Raw genomic sequence first — 22342 nt, forward strand, 5'->3', positions numbered from 1 at the left:
TAGTTTGGGTGCCCTTCTTATACCCAATTTCTCCTTTCAAGTAGGCCTACTTCAAAGTAAAGTCTCTTTTGTATGTGAAACCCCGCCTTGCCCAGGCCAGGCCCCAGACACTCACCAGGGGGTTGGAGACTGCATTGTGTGAGGACAGGCACAGCCCTTTCAGGTGTAAGTGACCACTCCTCCCACTCCCTCCTAGCACAGATTGCTCATCAGGATATGCAGGCTACACCCCAGCTCCCTTTGTGTCACTGTCTAGTGTGAGGTGCAACCAGCCCAACTGTCAAACTGACCCAGACAAGGAATCCACAAACAGGCAGAGTCACAGAAATGGTATAAGCAAGAAAATGTTCACTTTCTAAAAGTGACATTTTCAAACACACAATCTTAAAATCAACTTTACTAAAATATGTATTTTTAAATTGTGAGCTCAGAGACCCCAAACTCCACATGTCCATCCGCTCCCAAAGGGAATCCACACTTTAATGAGATTTAAAGGTAGCCCCCATGTTAACCTATGAGAGGGACAGGCCTTGCAACAGTGAAAAACGAATTTAGCAATATTTCACTGTCAGGACATATAAAACACATTACTATGGCCCTCATTCTGACCCTGGCGGTCTTTGACCGCCAGGGCGGAGGACCGCGGGAGCACCGCCGACAAGCCGGCGGTGCTCCAATGGGGATTCCGACCGCGGCGGTAAAGCCGCGGTCGGACCGGCACCACTGGCGGGGTCCCGCCAGTGTACCGCGGCCCCATTGAATCCTCCGCGGCGGCGCAGCTTGCTGCACCGCCGCGGGGATTCTGACCCCCCCTACCGCCATCCAGATCCCGGCGGTCGGACCGCCGAGATCCGGATGGCGGTAGGGGGGGTCGCGGGGCCCCTGGGGGCCCCTGCAGTGCCCATGCCACTGGCATGGGCATTGCAGGGGCCCCCGTAAGAGGGCCCCTACATGTATTTCACTGTCTGCTGCGCAGACAGTGAAATACGCGACGGGTGCAACTGCACCCGTCGCACAGCTTCCACTCCGCCGGCTCGATTCCGAGCCGGCTTCATCGTGGAAGCCTCTTTCCCGCTGGGCTGGCTGGCGGTCTGAAGGAGACCGCCCGCCAGCCCAGCGGGAAAGTCAGAATTACCGCCGCGGTCTTTCGACCGCGGAACGGTAACCTGACGGCGGGACTTTGGCGGGCGGCCTCCGCCGCCCGCCAAGGTCAGAATGAGGGCCTATATGTCCTACCCTATATGTCATACACTGCACCCTGCCCTTTGGGCTACCTAGGGCCTACTGTAGGGGTGTCTGACATGTAAGAAAAGGGAAGGTTTAGGCCTGGCAAGTGGGTACACTTGCCAAGTCGAATTTACAGTTTAAACTGCACACACAGACACTGCAGTGGCAAGTTTGGCACATGATTATAGAGCTACTTATGTGGGTGGCACAACCAGTGTTGCAGGCCCACTAGTAACATTTGAGTTACAGGCCCCAGCACCTATAGTGCACTTTACTAGGGGCTTACTAATAAACCAATTATGCCAATCATGGATAAACCAATTACATACACATGTTATAAAGGTGCACTTGCACGTTAGCACTGGTTAGCAGTGGTAATGTGCCCAGAATAACAAAAACAACAAAATCAGAGTCCAGCACACATCAACAACCTGGGGAACAGAGGCAAAAAGTTAAGGGAGACCACGCCAAGGATGAAAAGTCTAACAGTCAGAATTATTGTTACCAGCTGGTATTGCTTCATGGCATTCAGCTTCTTATGACTTTGAACTGGTGGTAAACGGGAGCAGGGCCTTCCTGCACAGTGGGCATGGATGGAGCAGGACTTAGGGGAGGGGGAGGGTAGATTAGTGCTTTCTCTTTGGCAAAGTTAAAACTTGGCAGGTGTAGTGTCTTAGAACTGTAGGTGTTAGGACCCCATGACTGTGGGCGATCTTATGAAGGAAAATATGTAATTGATCTGGGAGATGTTAAGGTGTTGTCTTTAATGGCTATGGGATATTGAGAAGTCACTTGAATGTTGTACGCTGATGAGTAAAGATATTAACTATGAGTTCCATGTGTGGTGTGTTCTTGCTCATGCTACCAGTCTGGGAAGGATGCAACAATTTGTGACAATTAGGTGATCCTCATCACAAAGAAGTAGAACTGCTCTTCCTGAGAGTTTGCAAGGAACAGCAAACTGCTTGTGTGTGCCATGTGAGCCCAAGCTGAAACAAAGAAGCCTGCAGTTGGTGTATGTAGAGTGCAAGCTCTACTCCAGCCTGTTGAGGCGACCTGGAGAAGTTGAAGCCCTGAAAAGGGAATACCATTGGAAGAGCCTGCCACAACTTGCCAGCCAGGCTAAGAAAAAAAAGATGGTGCTGTGCCACATCAGTCATACAAAGAAAACACCAAAGGCAGTGACAGCCAGGTATGAGAAATAAATATATACTCACCACTAAGGCCAATGGTCACAACTAAAGCATCAGACACACCTCTTGAGACCTGCTTGAGCAGCCACTTTGTACAAAGTAGCAAATAGCATCCACTACGTTCTGAATCTCGCTTCGAGAGAGGAGGCACAGCCACACAGCCCATCGTTACCAAAGTCACAAATTAGAATCAAAATAGAAAAAGCTGCTGAAGTAGCGGGAAGAAGTTACCCAAACGAAGATGGAGGCAAAGACCTGGGCATAGAGGAAACAGAAAATGTGCCACTGTCAAAAGTGAAGAAGGTGCCACACAACACTGGGCCATTCCGGCGACCCAAGCTCAGGCACAGAGCCAGTACTTCCAGAAGGTGTGAATTCAAGAGCACTATGACACTGCCTGAACAGCACATGCTCTCGCCGTATGTAGAAAAAAAGGTGAAGTACACAGTAGCTGCTTTCATAAAACCTCATCCGCCATTCAGTACCACCAAGAAAACTGAATATTGGCATCAGATGGACCACGTGAATTGAGACCTTCTATGATTTCATAGATGTTCTGGAAGAAGCAAATAATGAGAACATCTTTCAATATTTAAAGGATCTCACTGGTGATGGTGTGAAAAAAGTGATAAAGAAAATCTCATAGATTAAGACTGTGTCATACTGTCAAATCAAAGAAACATTAGGAGCCAAGCTCAATCCGATGTCAAATGTTGACTACAAAAGGTACATTTTCAACCAAGCGAGACAACACATTGGTGAAACAATGGATGAGTTTGCTAAAAGACTTCATGTGCTCATCAAACATTGCAAATTTAGTGAATTTAATGATGAAGAAGCCATAAGCCTCAGAGTCATTGATGGCTGTTTGTCTGATTCATTTAAAAGATGCATGTTGCAAGAGACACTCAGGGCCTCATTACAAGTTTGGCGGAGGGGATTACTCTGTCACAAACGTGACAGATATCCCGTCCACCGTATTACAAGTTCCATAAGGTATAATAGGACTTGTAATACAGTGGGCGGAATATCCATCACTTTTATGATGGAGAAAGCCCCTCCACCAAACTCATAATGAGGTCCTCAGTCTAGAAAAAGTACTGATCGCTGCTAGAGCTGAGTAACTGGCCAAATGTCAGTCTGCAGACATGGAAGAGGGAACAACAAAAGGTGAATCGGCATTGGTCTTGAAGAGTCGACACCAGCACTACGCATAAGTCGACATCCTTGAAAGAAAGAAAGACTGTGTTTTTGATGTGGATTTAAATTTCCACATGATAATAAATGTCCAGCCATAGGACCAATGTGTCAGGGGTGCAAAAAGGAGAATCACTTCATAACCGTTTGTAAAGCAAAATGAAAACCAAGTGCATCATGGCAAGATGAGAAAATGGATGCCAGAAGATTCCAGAAGCATTCTCGCCAAACCCACGAAGACAAAAAATAACCTTAACTGCGACAGGTGGAAACTAAAACTTGATCGTCGTCAGATTCCTCCAGCAGGAGCTCCTCGATATCACCATCGAGTGACAGTGAAGAGGGTGAATGTAGAATGATCATAGATAAAAGGAAGCAATATGCAAAAGTGGGTATTGCTGCTTGCAGAGAAGACAAACGAACTGCGGAAACAAGCAAGTTGGGAAAGCAAAAGAACTCATATGGACAGCGTCACAAGATCGAACTAAAAGTCAATTATTGTCATGTGACCTTTGTAATTAACAGCTGTGCATCGACCAACATCATGACGAATGAATAAGTTAAAAATCTATCACTGGTATCACAACTCAAAGCGTTAAATAAGGTGTACATATGGGATGCTTCCAAAGTGTTGCAGAGTCAGGGATCATTCACAACGACATTGTGAAACAAGAATACATCTGTGCAGGCTTCCATTCATGTTCTTCAAGGTACTCCATCTAGTGCATTTTTACTTAGCTTTGCAACTGCTGCTGATTTGGGACTAATATCCGTCAATTACAACTTAAACACACAGTCTAAAATTGTGAAGCAGTTCCCATCACTGGTTCAGGGCCTAGGATGGCTCAAAACAATGAAGGTGCAATTTCACATCAATGAAGACATCTAACCTGTTGCACAACAGCACTGCAGAATAGCCTTTCACCTACAAGAAGCAGTCGAGAAGGAGCTGGAAGCTGAAACACAAAATTATTAAGTGCTCATCGCCCCCACGCTATAGGTGTCGCCCATAGTGGTAGTGCTGAAAAAGGACAGTGGAGGTGTTGTGCGCATCTGCGCCAAGCCAACAAAGCAATCTCGAGAGAGACATCCGCACATTGCAGACATGATCATGCAGCTAAATGGAGCCAAAGTCTTCTTCATTCTTAACCTGAACAAGGGCTACCGTCAGCTTGAAATGAAAGAAAAACTGAAGATACATTACCACTTTTACGACTCATGTTGGTTTATTTAGATACAAAATATTAAGCTTTGGAGTGTCATCTGCTGCAGAAAGATTCCAAGATGTTATACATAGGATTATGCTGGCTGTGACACGTCTTCAATTACTGTTAAACTGGTAATGGGTGTAACATGGGAGGGGCATGATATAGCCTTCAGACAAGTGTGCCAGTTACTTACAGGTGCTGGTCTCACATTATATGCAGAAAAGTGTAAATGCCAAAAAAACAAGCTCAAGTTCTTTAGACACATATTTTCTGATGGCGGGATGACTCCTGATAAAGTACTTGCACTATCAGCCGCTAGTCCGCCACAAGATGTCACCATGTTGTGGTCCTTTTGGGAATGGACAGCTATTGTTCAAGGTACATTTTGTGATTTTGCCACAGTGAGTGCCCCTTTCTGAGACCTGACAAAACAAAATGTTCAGGTCCAATGGTCCGCTAAATGTGACCCCTGTTTCAAAAAGATAAAACATGCAATTGGAAATTTGACAGAAATGGCTTACTCTGATCCTAAATTGCAAATGGTTGATGCAAGCCCAGTGGGTTGGGAGTAAACCTTGCTCAGCATAGTGGACATTCATATGCTTGCAGACACATTGTGGAGTACACCAGTCGAAGTGTGCCTGACCCAGATTGTGCCTATTCCCAGCCAGAAAAAGAAAGTTTAGTTGTGGTCTGGGCCTGTGAAAATTTTCATGTAGTTCTGTTTGGAAAGCATTTAACTATCATCACTGACCACCAGATGTTACCACTTTTGGCAATCCGAAAGCCAAGATGCCCACTTGCATTCTGAGGTGGGGGCCGCGCCTGCACAAGTACAACTTCACAATTGCGCACAAGCAATGCAAGAATCAAAACCATGCAGATTATTTCTCACAAGTACTCTTACAACAGCACAGTTCAACGCTGAAACACTACAGAGGAATAAATCAACTTCATTGTGAAGTCCAGCACACCTGCAGCTCTATCCATCAAGCATATCACTGCCGTTACCGATGCTGATAGGAACATGAGTGCCCTTAAAGACATTAGATCAGACAGTCCTGGAGACAGAGTGCTTGGCCTTTAAGTGACAAAAGTAAAGTAATGTCCAAGGTAAACTGTCCTGTCACTAAAGAAGGGATTGTGCAAAGACGATCCCAGATTGTCATACTAGTGAGCCAGAGACAGCAAGATATTGAACTCGCCCATGAAGGCCATTGTGTCTTTGTGGCCACTATGTGGGCAGTGAGAGATTGAGTTTGGTTCCCTCATTTAGATAGGAAAGTGGAGAGGGAACTGAAGAAGTGTCACTTTTGCAACTGCCTATCTCCTAAGGTGACCCAACACCCACTAACCATTTCTGATCTCCCTGTGCATGAATGGGAAAGAATTGCTGTAGACTTCTTTGGGCCCCTAGCAAATGGACACCAACTTATAGTGGTCACTGACGAGCGTTCCCATTTTCCTCTGTAGGAAGAAATGTCATCAACAACCCATGACAAGGACAACGAGTGTCTAGACAACATCTTTGCAGTACGGGGCATACCAGACACTCTTAAGTCTGACAATGGTCCACCGTTTGACAGCAAGAAGTTCAAGGAGTTTCTAGCCTGCCTTAAAAAATGTAAAACATCAGAAAAGCACATTCTTTGGGCCTCAAGCCAACGGTGTTGTGAAATGATTTATGGAAACACTGAAGCGAGTGATTCAACGTGCATTGATAAAAAGAGTTGATCTGAGTCACTCGTTATGCCAAGCCCACCATGATTATCGGTCATCTCCTCACTTCACCACAGGCGAGAATCCTGACATTCTGATGTTTGGGAGGGCAATCAGAACCAAATTACCATAGTGGACCCCCAAGCAAACCTTAAATGATAATGTGGTTTGTGCTACTGACGCAGCTCGGAAGCATCATATGAAAGCGTATGGTGATCGACTTTGTCAAACTCGAGAGATTGTGTTCAATGAAGGTGACTGGGTTCTTGTCAATCAAAAGCAGAAGCAAAAGACAGATCCTCCATCTGGTGTTGAACTTTTAAAAGTTGTGATGCACAAGGGACACATGATTACGGCGCATCGTCCAATCAAATCCATCACAAGGGACTCATCACACTTCAGACATCGATCCCTGCAAGTTCATAGGAGGTTGCTCCAACTGAGGATTCTGTTCAGACATTAGACCCTGTACCCCTGGGGTCCACCCCGGTACAGCTCAACTACCTCTTACCACACGGTCATGCCAAACTGTATGAACACGTAGGTGGCTGATCAAGGAAATTTAATGCTGCTATTTGTTCTTATATTTTTGTTTAACCCTCTTTATTTAACAAGGATGGAGATGGTGTGTCTTAGAATGTTGGGACCCTGAAACTAGGGGCAGACTGTGAAGGAAATTATGTAATCGATCTGGGATGAGATATTGAGAAGTCAGTTGAATGGTGCAGGCTGATGTGTAAAGATGTTAAATACGAGCTCTGTGTGTAGTGTGTTCTTTCACTTGATACCGGGTTGGGGAGCATATGACAGTAGGGGCCAGTGGAGAAGACTTAGCTACTCTTACAACCAAAGCCTCATGCAATTTTACCGGTCAGTAAAATCAAGTCCATTATTTTTGCACCTGGGAAAACAAGGCGCAGTAACATCAGCCACTTGTGATCAGGTAATGTAGTATTTAATGCAAAGCAGGGATACAGCTTCACCTTAATGTCTGTGTCTGTGCGTGGGTGGGGGAGAAGAGCAGGGCCGCACCTTTTGAGAATGGGAACAGTGACCACAGCAAGTCCCTGTAAAGCTCCCCTGTTCCCTGCACCTCCCCATGCTTCACTGATAAGGAGGATGTTCCTGGGTACACAGATTCTGTCGTTGCTTCACCTACATTTATATGTACAGCCACTGCTAAAGCGGCCACAAATTAGGTATTGAGGAATGGGTGCAGCCCTACTGAAACACAAAAATACAATCTCACTACCACTAGAAAACATATATCTGGTTGGGCAAAATTTTGGTCAGATGAAATACTGTCAAAGCTAAAATACTACCTGTTGTGGCAGAAAGAACACCAATACTGAAATGCTGTACAAAGAGAGTACCAGGAGAAGTATCTTTTACATTTCAGTAAATATTAACAGAATGCAGGATACAGGTATTAAGGCAGATAATGAGTAGTGTAAGTACATCAGTTACACAGCAGACTTTAAAGTGGCCATGGTGTAAATCCCGGAAGTGATAATAGCCTTAGGGGTAATTATTCCGAAGGTCATAGAGGTGTTTTTTTGCCTATGTCTGCTATGAATGGCTTAGGAGATGGGACTTCAGTGCAGGATGCCAGAAAAAAAGTGACTCGAGTTTTATGGAGGTGCCAGGTGCTTATAGTTGGACCTGCTCAACACAGTGAAGAAGCATACCTAATGGCAGAAGAGCGAAGACAATGTGTGCTTTGGGAAGGGTAAAGAAGGTGTACCTGGCTAACTTAAAGTGTTTTTCGGTGGGATGAAAGTAATATCGAGGGTCGACAAGAGGAGTCTATTACAGCAGTGCTTCAGTAGTTATGTTTAATCAGTTTGACATTTTGTGGTTGATGTGTTCCCTTTTATATGCTTAGTTGGTTCCTTGGCCAACTCATGACTGAAACAATTGTTGACTGCGGCTGGGACACATTGTGCCAACCAAACAGATCCGTTCCATGACCCACTCTCCTTTAGGTTGTCAGGAGCTGTGACAAACATTTAAAGCTTTAAACCTACTGGCTACACCAGGAGTTCAGCTGCAGCTACTCCTTTGTTGCTGGGTCATATTACTTGACAAGCTTCCTTCTTTAGAGAGACAGTTTTACAGCTTTCAAAATAAACTTTTCTAGAACATTCCATTCATTAACTTTGAGCTACTGTTTGAACGCAGGTATAGATTTCATATAAAGAGCAGTCTGATATGTTGATGGGCATACTATCTATAGAAAGAGCCCCAAAGTTTTCATTATGTGGCAACCAAAGCTTTGTAAATACCTATGTAATTAGGTTTACCATAATGTAGCACATTTGTATCATTAGGCCATCATGGCTCTCATTATGTAGGCACAATGGTTACCATCTGATTCACCCAAATTGTGAGTAAGTGTGTTGTGTGGGGCACATGACAGGAGATGGAAAGGGCTTTGATGACACAATAGCCTTGTCACTACACAATATGCAAACGGGATACTCCTTTACCTTATATCATGATTGTAATTTAAAAGAAAGTACTTGGCATCTATTTTGTTCGTTATGGCGTTGAAGAACCATCTTATGCACCTGCTTGGAGTCTGAGCATGTTTATTAAGCAAAAATATGTAAAGCTTGATATATAAGGGATAACGTACCCCATTCCAAACATTATAAGGATATTGCAAGTTGCAGATGAGTTCCATAACTATATAGAGGAACGAGACCAAAGGCTGAGTTCATTTATGAGGTTATGAAACTCAGAAGTGACTTGAAATATCCTTATCATGTACGCCAGGGTGTATTTTATGTGATATATTACAATGTCACACCTTCATGTTTCCCACAAACTACTTAAAACCTTGCTGTGCATCTCTTTCATATAAAAGAGAAAGCTTGTTTGCAAACATGAAGAATAAAAATATAATCTCTGGTACAAAATTAAACACATAAAAAAACCTGTTAGATATTTGTGGCAAACAGACACAAGAAACAGTTCAATACAAGTATTTTTTTAAATAAGATGTAATAGGTTGGAATATGTAGAGATGTGCAGAAAGATTCCCGCTCTTCTCTGAGGAGTGCAAAAATAAGCATATTCTCTACGCTTGACATTGTAAACTATTCAAATAGAGCAGAAGAAAGAAAAGCAATGTTCCCTGTTTTTAGTTGCTTTAAACAGCTGCTTCAAATATGCTCCTGACTGACCTGCTTTTACCTCGGCCGCTGGCTCTGGCAGCAAGGCATTGTGAAGTGAGGATTTGACTGTAATAACTTGTAGCTGTCGAGGTCATAATCCGCGACTGGGTGCGACATAAATTGACGATTATAAAGAAATCAGAGACTGACGTCTATACAGGGATTACAGAATCCCATGTATTTTAATGAGACAAAGCAACAAATGGTCCCCCTTGACTGCAGTGGGCATCTAATGCTGAACCCTCCCCTCAATGCATATATGCTGTGTAGACTTTTGCATGAAAGAACTATCTGAAATAGACCACAGCCTTGCATCAGGCACTTTTGTTAACAGATTCAGAATCCATAAATTCTCCGCAGTCCCGCCCCCCCACACACTCTTACACTTGTTGGATTCCAGCCTCACAGGGGGTCGCTTCCTGGTGTAACACAGACATACGAAATGCAACGCAGCCCCTCATTTCTCTTGGTATCACTGCACCCCATTATCTGTAGGTGAGCCCTATATTGCACGATACATAGAATACCACAGCTAGTCAGTCGTTCTGCAGTGAAAGCAATGTTTTTCAATTATGAGAAACATGGCAGGCTTAAATATTGTTCTAGTAAATTAAAATATATGTAGGAATTAGCCAACAAAGGTACTCTAAGCATAATTATGATTTAAGTCCTCAAATCCAGTATATTGTAAATCCAATCCGTTATAATAACCCCGCAGGTGTGCCAAAATAAACAAAGTGAAATTCCATGATTATAAAAATGTGGATAGGAAGAACTGTTCTAAAATTAAAAATACGCTTCTAAATCAGCAAAACACATGCAACCGGCCTCACAAATGTTTTCCTCAGTTTAGTGTCTACTTTGCATTCACGCAACACATAAGACGCAGAGCTCTAACAAGAGTTCCACACATCCCGAAAACTGTAAATTGGACCCACGCATAATGAATACGTTTATACACAGCAAGAGCATCACCGTCTAGAAATGGAATCACATAGGAGTGCATCGTGCCCCAGTTTCTGAAAGTGTGACATTTGCTTGCAAGTAATACAACAAAACTCAAAAAAATTGAAGGCTAGCGTCATAATTCAGTTAAATATATAACTGGTTAGTTCAGGGCAGTCTGACTTTGGGCATTTAGGGCTGGACCAATGTCGTGTTTTCAGGATATTCACATGAGATATATTTAATGCTACGAACCAAAATTAGGCTTTTACATTCACTAAGGCTTGTTTTTTTTTTAATTAAAAGTACCTTCCTATGTATCATGCCAGCATGGAGGTATCAGTCGACCGTCCATAGATATCACTATGTGCTCCAAAAATGCGAGCCAACTAATTAATGAAGAGGTCTAGTGATACCAGCAAAGTGCAGGTATATCATCTAATTTTAAGTGGGTGTGACAGACAAAAATGAATACAAAAAGTACTTCTAAGTCAGCGCAATTATCTGTAAAATGGGCTTACGTGCAACCATTGATGCCAGTGAAAGTTATACAATGGTTGCAAAGCCAGTTCCAGTATGAACAGCTAAAAGCAGAGTTTCAACCCTTTACTTGGGTTGACAGCTAGTCTTCTACAATGATTGCAGGTTTTCTGTACTCTAAAGACCCCTACTCCCCTCCAAGACCCACCATATCACACTCTCACATTGCATTACAGGCCTCCCTCCATGTTGTCTTGCCACCTAGTCTAAACTGCTGCTGCTTTCTAAACTCTGGTCCTGTTCTACATCCCTCATCTATCCTACAACCTCTCCTTATTCTAAGTTGTGCCCTATTCTATCTTCAAATCAATAAGTTTATGTTAAAAAAGGCTGTTGTTGGATTGTTAGTCATGTTGTTGCCTTCTGGATAAATACGCCTGTCAATCTATATAAAATGAATGGATTCAAAGGATCAGTGGGATAGTATAATGGTTGCACCACAGCAATGCAACAATGTAGATATTTGACAGTGCAAGACAAACTACAATATCACTCAGAGAAAAATGAGTAGAACCTATTACAGTATTGCAGTTAGTTCAACCTGTATCCCTTGGTGATTCCTCACCCTGCCAAAGCAAATGTCCTAAAGATAAATTGTGTATATCACACGTCTAGCAATTACTGAAACAGGCCATCTGGATGGATATTACAACGCATGGTGGCAGTCAAATAACCAAATACCCTGATTAAACAACTGCCTCCCTTGACAGTTTCCTATTCCCTTCCAGTCATTTTCATGAATAGATGCCTCAAACTGTTTCTCAAAGATCTATATTTATTTATTCCTAATGCAAATGAGACAAGAAGTCTTCAGGTTCCACCTTCACACCTCATGCAGTATATCAGATATGTCATCTTTCATTGAGACCCCTATGCAAATTCTATGCCACAGTGTTCAATGATTAAACTCCCCAGTAATAACATTACTCCAATGCTACAAGAAAATAACATTTTTAACCTCAACCAAGGATCCTCATGGTCAAGGCAGACATATAGTTGTGCTCAACGTGCAAGATTATCTCCCTCTTAACCTACAAACCAAACCTAATGGCAGGATTTCTAGTGACCGTCTCATCTACTATTGCAAGTGTCTTTGTAGTTGTGACTTGGACAGACAGCAAGATACGCACCTTCACTGGCACCATCAGCAATTATGCTATGAACAAAAGATATCTTAAAATGAATACAATTGACACCTGAAAGATTTGGACAATAATAAGCAGAATTATTATGTAAGAAATGTGTATTCTTGCCAACATTGATAATAAAAGGCTTCTTTGATTTAACACGTTAAAGATAATTTCCACAAAATTTCTCCTATAATTTGCGTGATATCATTCAGGCAGGTACATATAAAAGTGAATTCCAAAATATAAAGTAATGGTTGGTCTATACCTAGTCGGAAACCAAGGAATAATCAAGTGTCCTCCCCATTCAGAGAAAGACTTCTGTTGTATCTTCAAATGAACGAACACATGGCCACCTCTCAAATGAATGAAAAAGCAGAGCGTGTGCAGGTAGATATTGCTTGGTCCATGAACCAAAGACATGCAGATCATCTGGGTAAGGCAGAACTATGTACATTGAGAAGCTTTAGAAGAAATTTGACTTAGGATAAAAAGACTGACCTGGAAAACCGGAAACCCTCTGTGTAGAAAAAATTAATGGGAAAATTGTGTGCATTCAGATCAGCAATGTAAATTAGTTCCTACCGTTTTCACTGACACTTTACTTTTAAAACCATATGGGTTGTGATGAGGGAGAAGCAGCATGCATATTTATTTTCTGTTGCTGTATTCATGAGGAGTAGAGTATTGAACAATGTTTAAATCTTCCAACCCAGAGCACCACAGTCATTTGTAATTGCTTAGTATTGTCTCATATTTTCTGGCTCCTGGGCCCCAGGAGACCTCAGCCTTTGTGGCTGGCACAATCCAGAATGAAACACCTCCACTGGACACGGACCAGGGCACAAATATCCAGCATGGAAACCTTAGAGTCGGAAGGAGGAGTAAAGCTGGACACCTATTCCTGCAGAGCAGCAAAATGTTAAAGGCGCTATTGCCGGCTGATGTCATAAGTCTGTAGGTCTCAACCGTTAGGGTTTCGCAGGTAAGCATGGATTTGAAACTGAAATACCCTAAGCTGCTCGAATTTCTTTTTCAGAGTATCGATATGTGAGAAGCATATCCGAAGCAGGGTCAGAGCAGCGTTAAACACTGTTGGCCACTTTGCAGTGCCAAGCAACAATCCATATTTAAGACTACTTTTTACACTTCAGAGGTACTTTAAATGAGTTCTGATGTGTTTTCCTTCTGAAAAGCCCTTTTGACCGAGCGCATGTAATGCGCGCACTGAATTTACACAGAGAAGAGCTTATCACTGGTCCACCACCTTGTTCTCTCATTTTATTTTCATTCTCCTTCTTAAGTATGACATTTCAGTTTTAATTAACTCAACTGAACCCTGAACTGGGTTGTTCCAGCCGTCACCTCTAAGAATGAATAAATCAGGTACATAAACATGGCATATGCACCCCTGCTCTAATGTCTGCAGCAATGCTGGGCTGTATGATGGGGCCCGTGCACGGCTTAGAAATGTGCGTGTGGTGGCAAAATAAAGGGCCGTATTTATACTCCGTTTGCGCCGAATTTGCGTCGTTTTTTTCGACGCAAATTCGACGCTAAACTAACGCCAACTAACGCCATATTTATACTATGGCGTTAGAGGCGAATAGCGCCAAAGTTCCCGGAATGTGCGTCATTTTTTAGCGTGAACCCCTTCCTTGCGTTAATGATATGCAAGGGAGGCGTTCCCGTCTAAAAAATGACTCCCAGGCCTTTACGTGGTATTTATACTCCCGGGCAAAAGAGACGCCCGGGAGTGGGCGTGGCTAAAAACGGCGCATTTGCGCCGCTTTTTAACGCCTGGGTCAGGCATGGCGTTAAGGGACAAGTGGGCTCAAAATGAGCCCAGAGTGCCCTCCCCTGCCCCCAGGGACCCCCCCTGCCACCCTTGCCCACCCCAGGAGGACACCCAAGGCTGGAGGGACCCACCCCAGGGACATTCAGGTAAGTATTTTTTTATTTTTTTTTAATAATTTTTTTTGGCATAGGGGGGCCTGATTTGTGCCCCCCTACATGCCACTATGCCCAATGACCATGCCCAGGGGACAGAAGTCCCCTGGGCATGGCCATTGGGCAAGGGGGCATGACTCCTATCTTTACAATGATAGGAGTCATGTTGATGGGGGATGGGCGTCGAAAATAAATGGCGCAAGTCGGGTTACGACGATTTTTTCGACGTAACCTGACTTGCCCCATTTTAAGACGCCCATGCGCCATTTTCCCCCTACGCCGGCGCTGCCTGGTGTACGTGGTTTTTCTCGCGCACACCAGGCAGCGCCGGTCTGCTTGCGCCGGCTAACGCCATTCAATAAATACGGCGCCCGCATGGCGCTTCAGAATGGCGTTAGCCGGCGCAAAACTTTTTGACGCTAAACTGCGTTAGCGCAGTTTAGCGTCAAAAAGTATAAATATGGGCCAAAGAGTTATGCCACCACAAACCTGAGATGAGAACATCTCATTGGATGAACACTAAAGGCAATTGGGCTGGGAATTTTTTTCAATTCAAGTTTATGGTACATTTTGGTTTGACAAAACCTTATTAAACACATGTACAAAGCAGGATAAAATGCAATACATCACCCAAAACAGAAAATGTACTACAGGTAAAATATTTATGATAAATCATGCCCTACGGAGGCGGTATAATGTATTTTTTTTAAAATGAGACTAACACAATAGCATAAAATATTATTACCTATCTGCTAGAAGTGTGCGTATAACACATTTAAAAAAATCATACACAAACACAACATATTATTACTAGCTTTCAGACAACGTGCAAATACCAGATACATTTATTAAGCTATTGCCAGTGAAACCTTTTTTATTTAACTCTTGAGGAAGGAAAATAATATGATTTACCTCTTCCCTTACAATATTGTACAATTTTCATGAGTGGCCGGAATGTTCCAGTTTCTACAACAGGATATACGCTAGCATGGTTGGTGACACATTTACTCACAACTAAATTACTTTATTTGGGACCACAGTATCCCTGAAAACAGCTATCTAGGTAAAGGCACCTCTGCTGCACCCTTTAACTATGGTCGAAACTCTTTGCATTTAACCTTGCCGAAAGCATTGTGACATAGCGGGTAAAATTAAATACATGATGGATCCGCAGTATAGAATGAGGGACAGTCCAATGTGCTAGGTTCTGTATCAATGCGTTGTGCAAAACACTTATATCAAGTTCAGAACCGTATTATACAAACGATACTAACTTTTAATTTCTGTAGGTGTGTCACGCAGTGCTGAGCTTGACACACATGTACCCTGAAAATCCATCCTTCGAACGCTCTATATAACGTGAAACAGCTTATAGGCGATCATACCGATGCTACAGGCTAAACTAACCTTCTAGGAATGCAGTGGAAACATTTTCTCATTTAATTGCCTCGGTAAAGTATGCCAGAGAATGTAAGCTCTTCCTTGACCTTTTTTGTTGCTGCTCGTAAGCAGTTATGCAGAGAAAACATATTTAGATAAAATATGTAATGTTCAGCAACACCATTTGGATAGAATTTCACACCTAATTAGAAGTGCAGGGCTGGTGTTGATATTTAATTTAAAAAGACTCTTCGCAGCTTAGCCTGGAGCCTCCAGCCTTACAAAGAAATGAGCAGTGATCCTTCTTTTCTGGCTATTAATGTGGGATTTCATACCTCCAGTACAGAGGGTGATTACCATCTAGCAAAGTGCAGGCTTTTTTTGCTCCGAAAGCTCTCTCCATGAGTCCAAACTTTCACTGTTCATAGTCATATGGCAGGACAGAACAGGTGTGTAGCCAAAGATTTCAAACTTTTCTCAAGGTGCCCGACTCACCATAGACACCCAACACTGCGAGAGAGAGTGTCAGGGGCACCCAAAGAGGGAAGCACTCAAGAAAGGGCACGGAGACAAAAGCATGGGCACCAGGGCAGGGACACCTGAATACATGCACTAGATCAGTACTGAATTTGTAAAAGCATGAGTGCTGGTGCCCACAATTCTGTTCAGAAAGCCGCTGCCTTTGTGGCCATTTTTTCCGTCTTTCTCTTCCTCCAGCTTTCCGAATTGTGTGTTATTCCCTCGCCTACTGTCAGTATGTTTCTGATGCAGAAAAAATAAGTGCTGGTCTCCAAAATTGAGTGCCGATGGCCATCGCTAGCAATCACCGGCTCACATTAAGCACTGCACTAGATGCAGAAAGACGCACTCACACCAGGGCAGGGAATTTTAGACATGAAGACTGGGACGGAGAGCAGGGGACAGTACTAGCAGAGAGAGGCACATAATGTGGTTGGAAGTCATAGACACATAAAATGAGACACAGGCACGTCTACCAACAACGGAACGGGGAGACATGAACCTTGGGCAGAGTGCCACAGATCTGGGTGCAAACACAGCGATGTAGAAACATTTATACAGACGCTAAGAGGGACATGGGCGTAGGGAGATATGGACACTGTCACGGAGATACACGAGCATCATAACACAGAGAAATAAAATGAAATTCCCCACTCAGCAAACTAGCACAACCCATGTGGTCCTCAGTGCCTGGGCCGTTAGTTGACCCTTTGCTTTACAAAAACAGCTAAAATAATACAAAACACAAGGAACTGAGAAATATATAGCAGTGCACACTAGAGTGAGAAGATTCTATGACCAATACAGGGATGATAAGTACAACAAATCCTGCTAATATCTCCTGAAATCCTTTCTCAGTCTCTAGGAGCAAATGTCTTGGATATTTCACATTCTATACAAACTTCAATTTAATTGGACTGTCTTAGGACAAGAAAGGTTGAGGTTCATATAAGAGGGGTTTGTAAGTCCACCTCGTGCCAGGAGTTCAAAATCATGGCCACCTCTAGCAAGGTAAAATTGATAAAGCTGCATGTTGATGACACCATTAATTCACTACATTAGACAGACCCGCCCGGATGTTGCGGCATGTAGTGCTAAATTCTAAAAGTAAAAAAAAAACAATGTTTGCAGTTCATAAATTCAGTTTTGTGTCATTTTATAGCTTTTGATTTCCTCACTTTCCTAGGGTTGTTGCATGCGTCCATGGCTCCAGGATCCAAATTATGCAGTAATAGACTAATCTTTAATTTAATTGAAGTGACTCAACCCACAGCTACCAAAATGCATTTGTTTCACAAACACTAGCCATGCACGTGAAACATAGTATTTTGACTTTACATAGAGTCATCTGGTTACTCTACCCATACCTGATGCCCTGCCACCTGAGAAACAGATGACAACATCTGGCCTTCTACACTAATGGTAAGCCACCGACTGAGCAAGTAAACAAACCCTGTGACACAAATGTGCTCCCAATAACCACTTCTAGTAAATTTGGGGGGAGAGGAGGGAGTACTCTTAAAATATCTCATTGTAATTATACTTTGAGAACAATTGTGGCAGAAATCAGAAAAATAATGAACATTATAGTGATAGAGTTAAATCGTACAAACCATTGCAAGAATATTTTCCCAGTGATGCTGACCATTACTAATTAGTTTTTTGACTGCATGACCGATGCAATACATTGATGCAATTCTAACTTGGCAACGTTCTAAACCTTCCTTGTCCACTACATGTAAATGACACAACCTTTATTGGAAGCATTATCATTAGTTATTTCTTTCTTTGGTCCAAAACGTACAAGAGTCACTCAGATTAACCCGCCGTCATTGTTAAAATCCGAAGTAGCTCAGTTTTCCAGATGAGAGGAAAATAGACTATTTTCCCTCTATATTCATAAGGCACGCCTTCTGCTCCACGGGCTACTTATAACGCAGTTTGATGATGTTATCAGTTCGTCCGTTTCTCATTTTGCCTGACAACTGAGCTAAGCGATAGGACATTTTTAAACAGTCAAATGGAATTCTGACATTTAGTATATTATATATGCTCCCTTTCCTGCAGCTACTAAAAGAACTTTGCATTCAATTATACCCACAGCAAGTAAAACCCCAATAAGGGAACTCATTCTCTGGTCTCCTTTCTATCTGCACTGCCAGACATCTAGGGGCGGCTTCTCCGTTAGGACGGAGGAGCGTCGCCCCCCGCCAGCAGCAGAAGCTGCAAAACCTTCATAACGAGGGGATAATAAACTATGTATATTATCCCCTCGTTGTGAAAGGGGCGGGGCATCTGGGGTGAGGAGCTGTGAGGGGGAGTGCTCAACACTCCCCCTCACTGAGCATGTATGTTTGGCCTGCCGGCTTGGCCAAACACACATGCACTGTGTTGCTGGGCTGGAGAGAGCCTGCACAGGCTCCCAGTCTGCCTGGGAGCGCCCAGCCAGAGTGATCCCAGGCAAAGCAGCGTCAGGATTAGAGAAGGGCAGGCTGGGAGCATGGCATGGGACCACACCGAAAAGGTAAGTGTTTTAAAAAAAAAGGTTTTTCAAATTTAATTTTATTAAAGTTTAGGTGCCCTGCCACCCCCACTTAGGGCGTGCGCCGCGCCCGCCCTGCTCCTTTCGAGCGAAGCGGGCCGTGGCTTCAGACATCACATTTTTAGAAAGAGTTTCTAAAACCAAGGGTGGATTCTGAGCCATCTCAAAATTCTGAAGCACATTAACATGTTCAGCTCTCACAGACTCGCGGCGAGCCATTTCTGAAAAGAGAATGGTAAAAGATGTACCCTGGCTAAGCCTCCTGTTTTATTAACAGTTGTGTTTTCTTAAGTGTTTGATGTTTCTTTTCAACAAGAAAAGTAAATTACTGTACAGTTAATACCCTTTACGTACTGGGGTCATTTGTGCAAGGTGTATTGAGCTGGTAGTTTAAATGTGTAAAAACTACAACAACAATACAAAATCAGCATTTTGCTGTTTTGAGTACATTCAGAATATTAGTTACCAAAAAGAAATAAATACAGGAATTTGTCCCGCTCTTGTTATCTAGAGTATGCTTTTTCGAATTTTACAGTCTTTTGTTCATATGACGGCAAGAACAGAGGTTTGATGTTATGATTCATAAGAGAAGCAGACTACCAGTAAAGGAACAAAAGAAAAAGCGAAATTTACAGTAGAGCATTAGAAGCTGGAAGCACTCACAATGTTGGTGTATATCACTAATCGTACGTGCATCCATATTCTCGAAGGGCAGAAGGAGTGTCAGGCATATCCTGCCCTTGGGAAAGGTGTGCACACTACTGACATAGTTTGACAAGGACACCCAGGAAACAGCAAGACTTTGCATACAGTGCTAAAGAGGTCCTCTTACCCTGCTGCTTGCAGAAATCCTAGTGATACTTTATATCTTTTAGCCAATATCAAAATTGTACTGTCTTTCCACTGAATTTGTGATTTTTTTTGTAATCTGCTATTTGCCTGGTCAGTTTTCTCACGTAACTGTTTTGGATGTACCACAGTGACGGATATATGCATCAGCATATTAGAGATGCCCTCATCAACAATTCCAAAAGCACATTTTTTAAGACATAAAATATTTTAATGTCACCATGATATTCGGACTACTTATTAACCACATGTACGGTTAGCTTAAATATTGTTTTTCAGTCCGAGTGTTAGCCTATACTTACATAGTGAAAGTGGAATTGAGGAGGTTATACACTAAAGTTTGTAAGCCTATAGGCTCTCTTGTAAAGGGAAGGATATGAGCCCTAAGAGCCTTTCATTTAAATATTATTCCATATGATTGTTGAAATAACAGTAGTTCCTGTGGGCTTTTATTTTATGTCCCTGCCTCCATTATTTTCTATGGGATGGCGTTGCAGTACTCTTGCTAAGATCACAATGATTATTGTTATTGGCTGAGTGGTACAAAGCAATACACAAGTTCAGTTATAGATGTGTGTTTCTAAGTCACGTTTTCTTTAAATCATTATCCCCACATCCCAGTTCCCTATCCCAATCCTTAAGAATGATGATCCTCCTTCCTTGTAGACTGAAGCACTTGCTAACTAGCGATCAACAATAAAGTTCACCTAAAAGAAAAAACCTCCACATAGGCACCAGACAAACTTTCCCTGTTCCCTTCTTGTTTTGTTTCCTGATGTATAATACTCAAATTGGTCCCTGCTGGACTTGGACCAGGAGAAATTGGTCCCTAGGGTGTCTGCAGTAGTCCAAGACTAAGTAGAGTCACAGGAGGGCACCTGATGCATGTAAAGAATGTAGTTGGGTGGATTTTGGGCCCATATGTTCCTGCAGGATTGGCTCAGTACGAACTTGCATTCCCCTGCTTCAAGAGATGATGGCTTTTTAGATTTGGATAGCGACTGTATGATATGGACGGGATGCAGGGCTGGAAAGCATGCTGAAATAAATGAATCATTGTGAGGCCTAAATTATTTACTGCATTTTGTAGTACAGTTAGACCTATTTACTAAAACAGTTACTCACTAACCTACAAAGTTCAACATCTCCAACTCTCGTATCTTTTTTGTGCATAGAACTTCCCCCCCAACTGTGGTGACTTTTGTACAAGTAGATGTACGTTTTGGTAGTTAATGTGGGAAGGACATGATGAAGTGGCTGGAAATTGGAGGATACTTACTGCTAAATGAGAGGGGTTAAGGGAAGCATAATGAGAGGTTTAGGGCGGTTAAATGAGGGTTTTAGGGAGGGACACGCAAAAATGAATAAGCCAATTGCTATTCACAAATTACAAATTTCTAGTTACTGTAGCCAAAAAAGACCCCAAAAAGCTAGCAAATGTACTCAGGTTGGAACTCAAGTAAGTCCAGTAACACACGTGGCCAACACCATCCCATAGAAAATAAAGAAGGCAGGGACATAAAATTAAAGCCCACAGGAACTAATGCTATTATTAATTTAAAAAAATATAAATACATTTCATTTATTGTTGAAAATGTATATGTTAATACAGCAAAATGATTAGTTTTGTTATAAAATATGGTAATAAATGAAACAAATAATACAAAAATAATTAAATGAATGTCAAGGTAATTGTGTACACACCCATTAATAATTTGTAATATTTAATGACTAAATATACATTTTATACTTCAGGTGAGGAAATTGTTTATTTAATATTAAGAAAACCGATTTTTATTTTATTTGATGTATTCAAAATATTTAGGTTTTTAATTCAAAATTAAGTTTATAATTCTTTAATATTTTTGTATTTTGTTCTACATTTGAAATGTATATTTTAAATTGTTTTTGCATTATTATTTGCATGATAAATATTTTTTACTAATCTTTGTAACTCTTTGTTATAGCTTCCATAAGACAATCTACACCCCAGTGATGGAGATGTCTTTCTATATAGGATCCACCCCTAATTCCAGGGGGCAGGAACATAAAAGTGTAATCTTTCATTCATAAATGGTGAGTAGCCAAAAGTGGTAGAGTTTTCAAAAAGGTAAGAGTAAATTTACCTGTTGTAACTCTGCAGATGTAAATTTACTTTTGTTAATAGGGTCCAGAGTCATTTCTTATGAACCGTTCTTTTACACTCCTCACAGAAATAATTCTCAGACCTTGTACAACATACACAGAAGTAAGCCACGGGAGTCTGGGATCAAAGATGCAGCCCATTATTTAATAAACCTTCATAAAGGGTCAAAAGCCAGGGAGGGAAAACTCACCCTCTTCTGTCATGTGTAGCAGCACACAACTCTCAGAAAGGGAGGAGGGGACAGAGCTAAAGAGGAAAATAAATGGCAATAATTCAGCTTACTTGTCATATCTCTAGTAATTTCAACTTTCCATGTGCTAAATGTCCTGGCATACGGGAGAACACATACTTGAGCAATATTAAAATGTAATGTCAATATATTTGGCACAGCACAGTTATTGTTTATAGGTAATGTTGATAGAATGGAAGGACTCATGGCAGAAGGTCAATTTCTTAGTTTATGTCAAAGCTGGATACATGAGTGTCTGGCAGAAAGAAGTAGGGATGCCATCCAATGACACTGATGATATTCAGGATTGGCTGTAATAACCTAAGACTGAGCTACTTTAGACCACGTAAGAGCACCCCTATTCTTAAGATTAGTCATTGAACATACGACAA

General features: G+C 42.2%; 1 protein-coding gene across 8 annotated transcripts in view; it reads right to left on the minus strand.

Moving 5' to 3' along the window:
- DMD (dystrophin) overlaps positions 1-22342 on the minus strand; it is a 6960831-nt gene that overhangs the window by 536677 nt on the left and 6401812 nt on the right. The window lies entirely within an intron of this gene.

The sequence above is a fragment of the Pleurodeles waltl genome, chromosome 8 (assembly GCF_031143425.1).
Source record: "Pleurodeles waltl isolate 20211129_DDA chromosome 8, aPleWal1.hap1.20221129, whole genome shotgun sequence".
NCBI lineage: Eukaryota > Metazoa > Chordata > Amphibia > Caudata > Salamandridae > Pleurodeles > Pleurodeles waltl.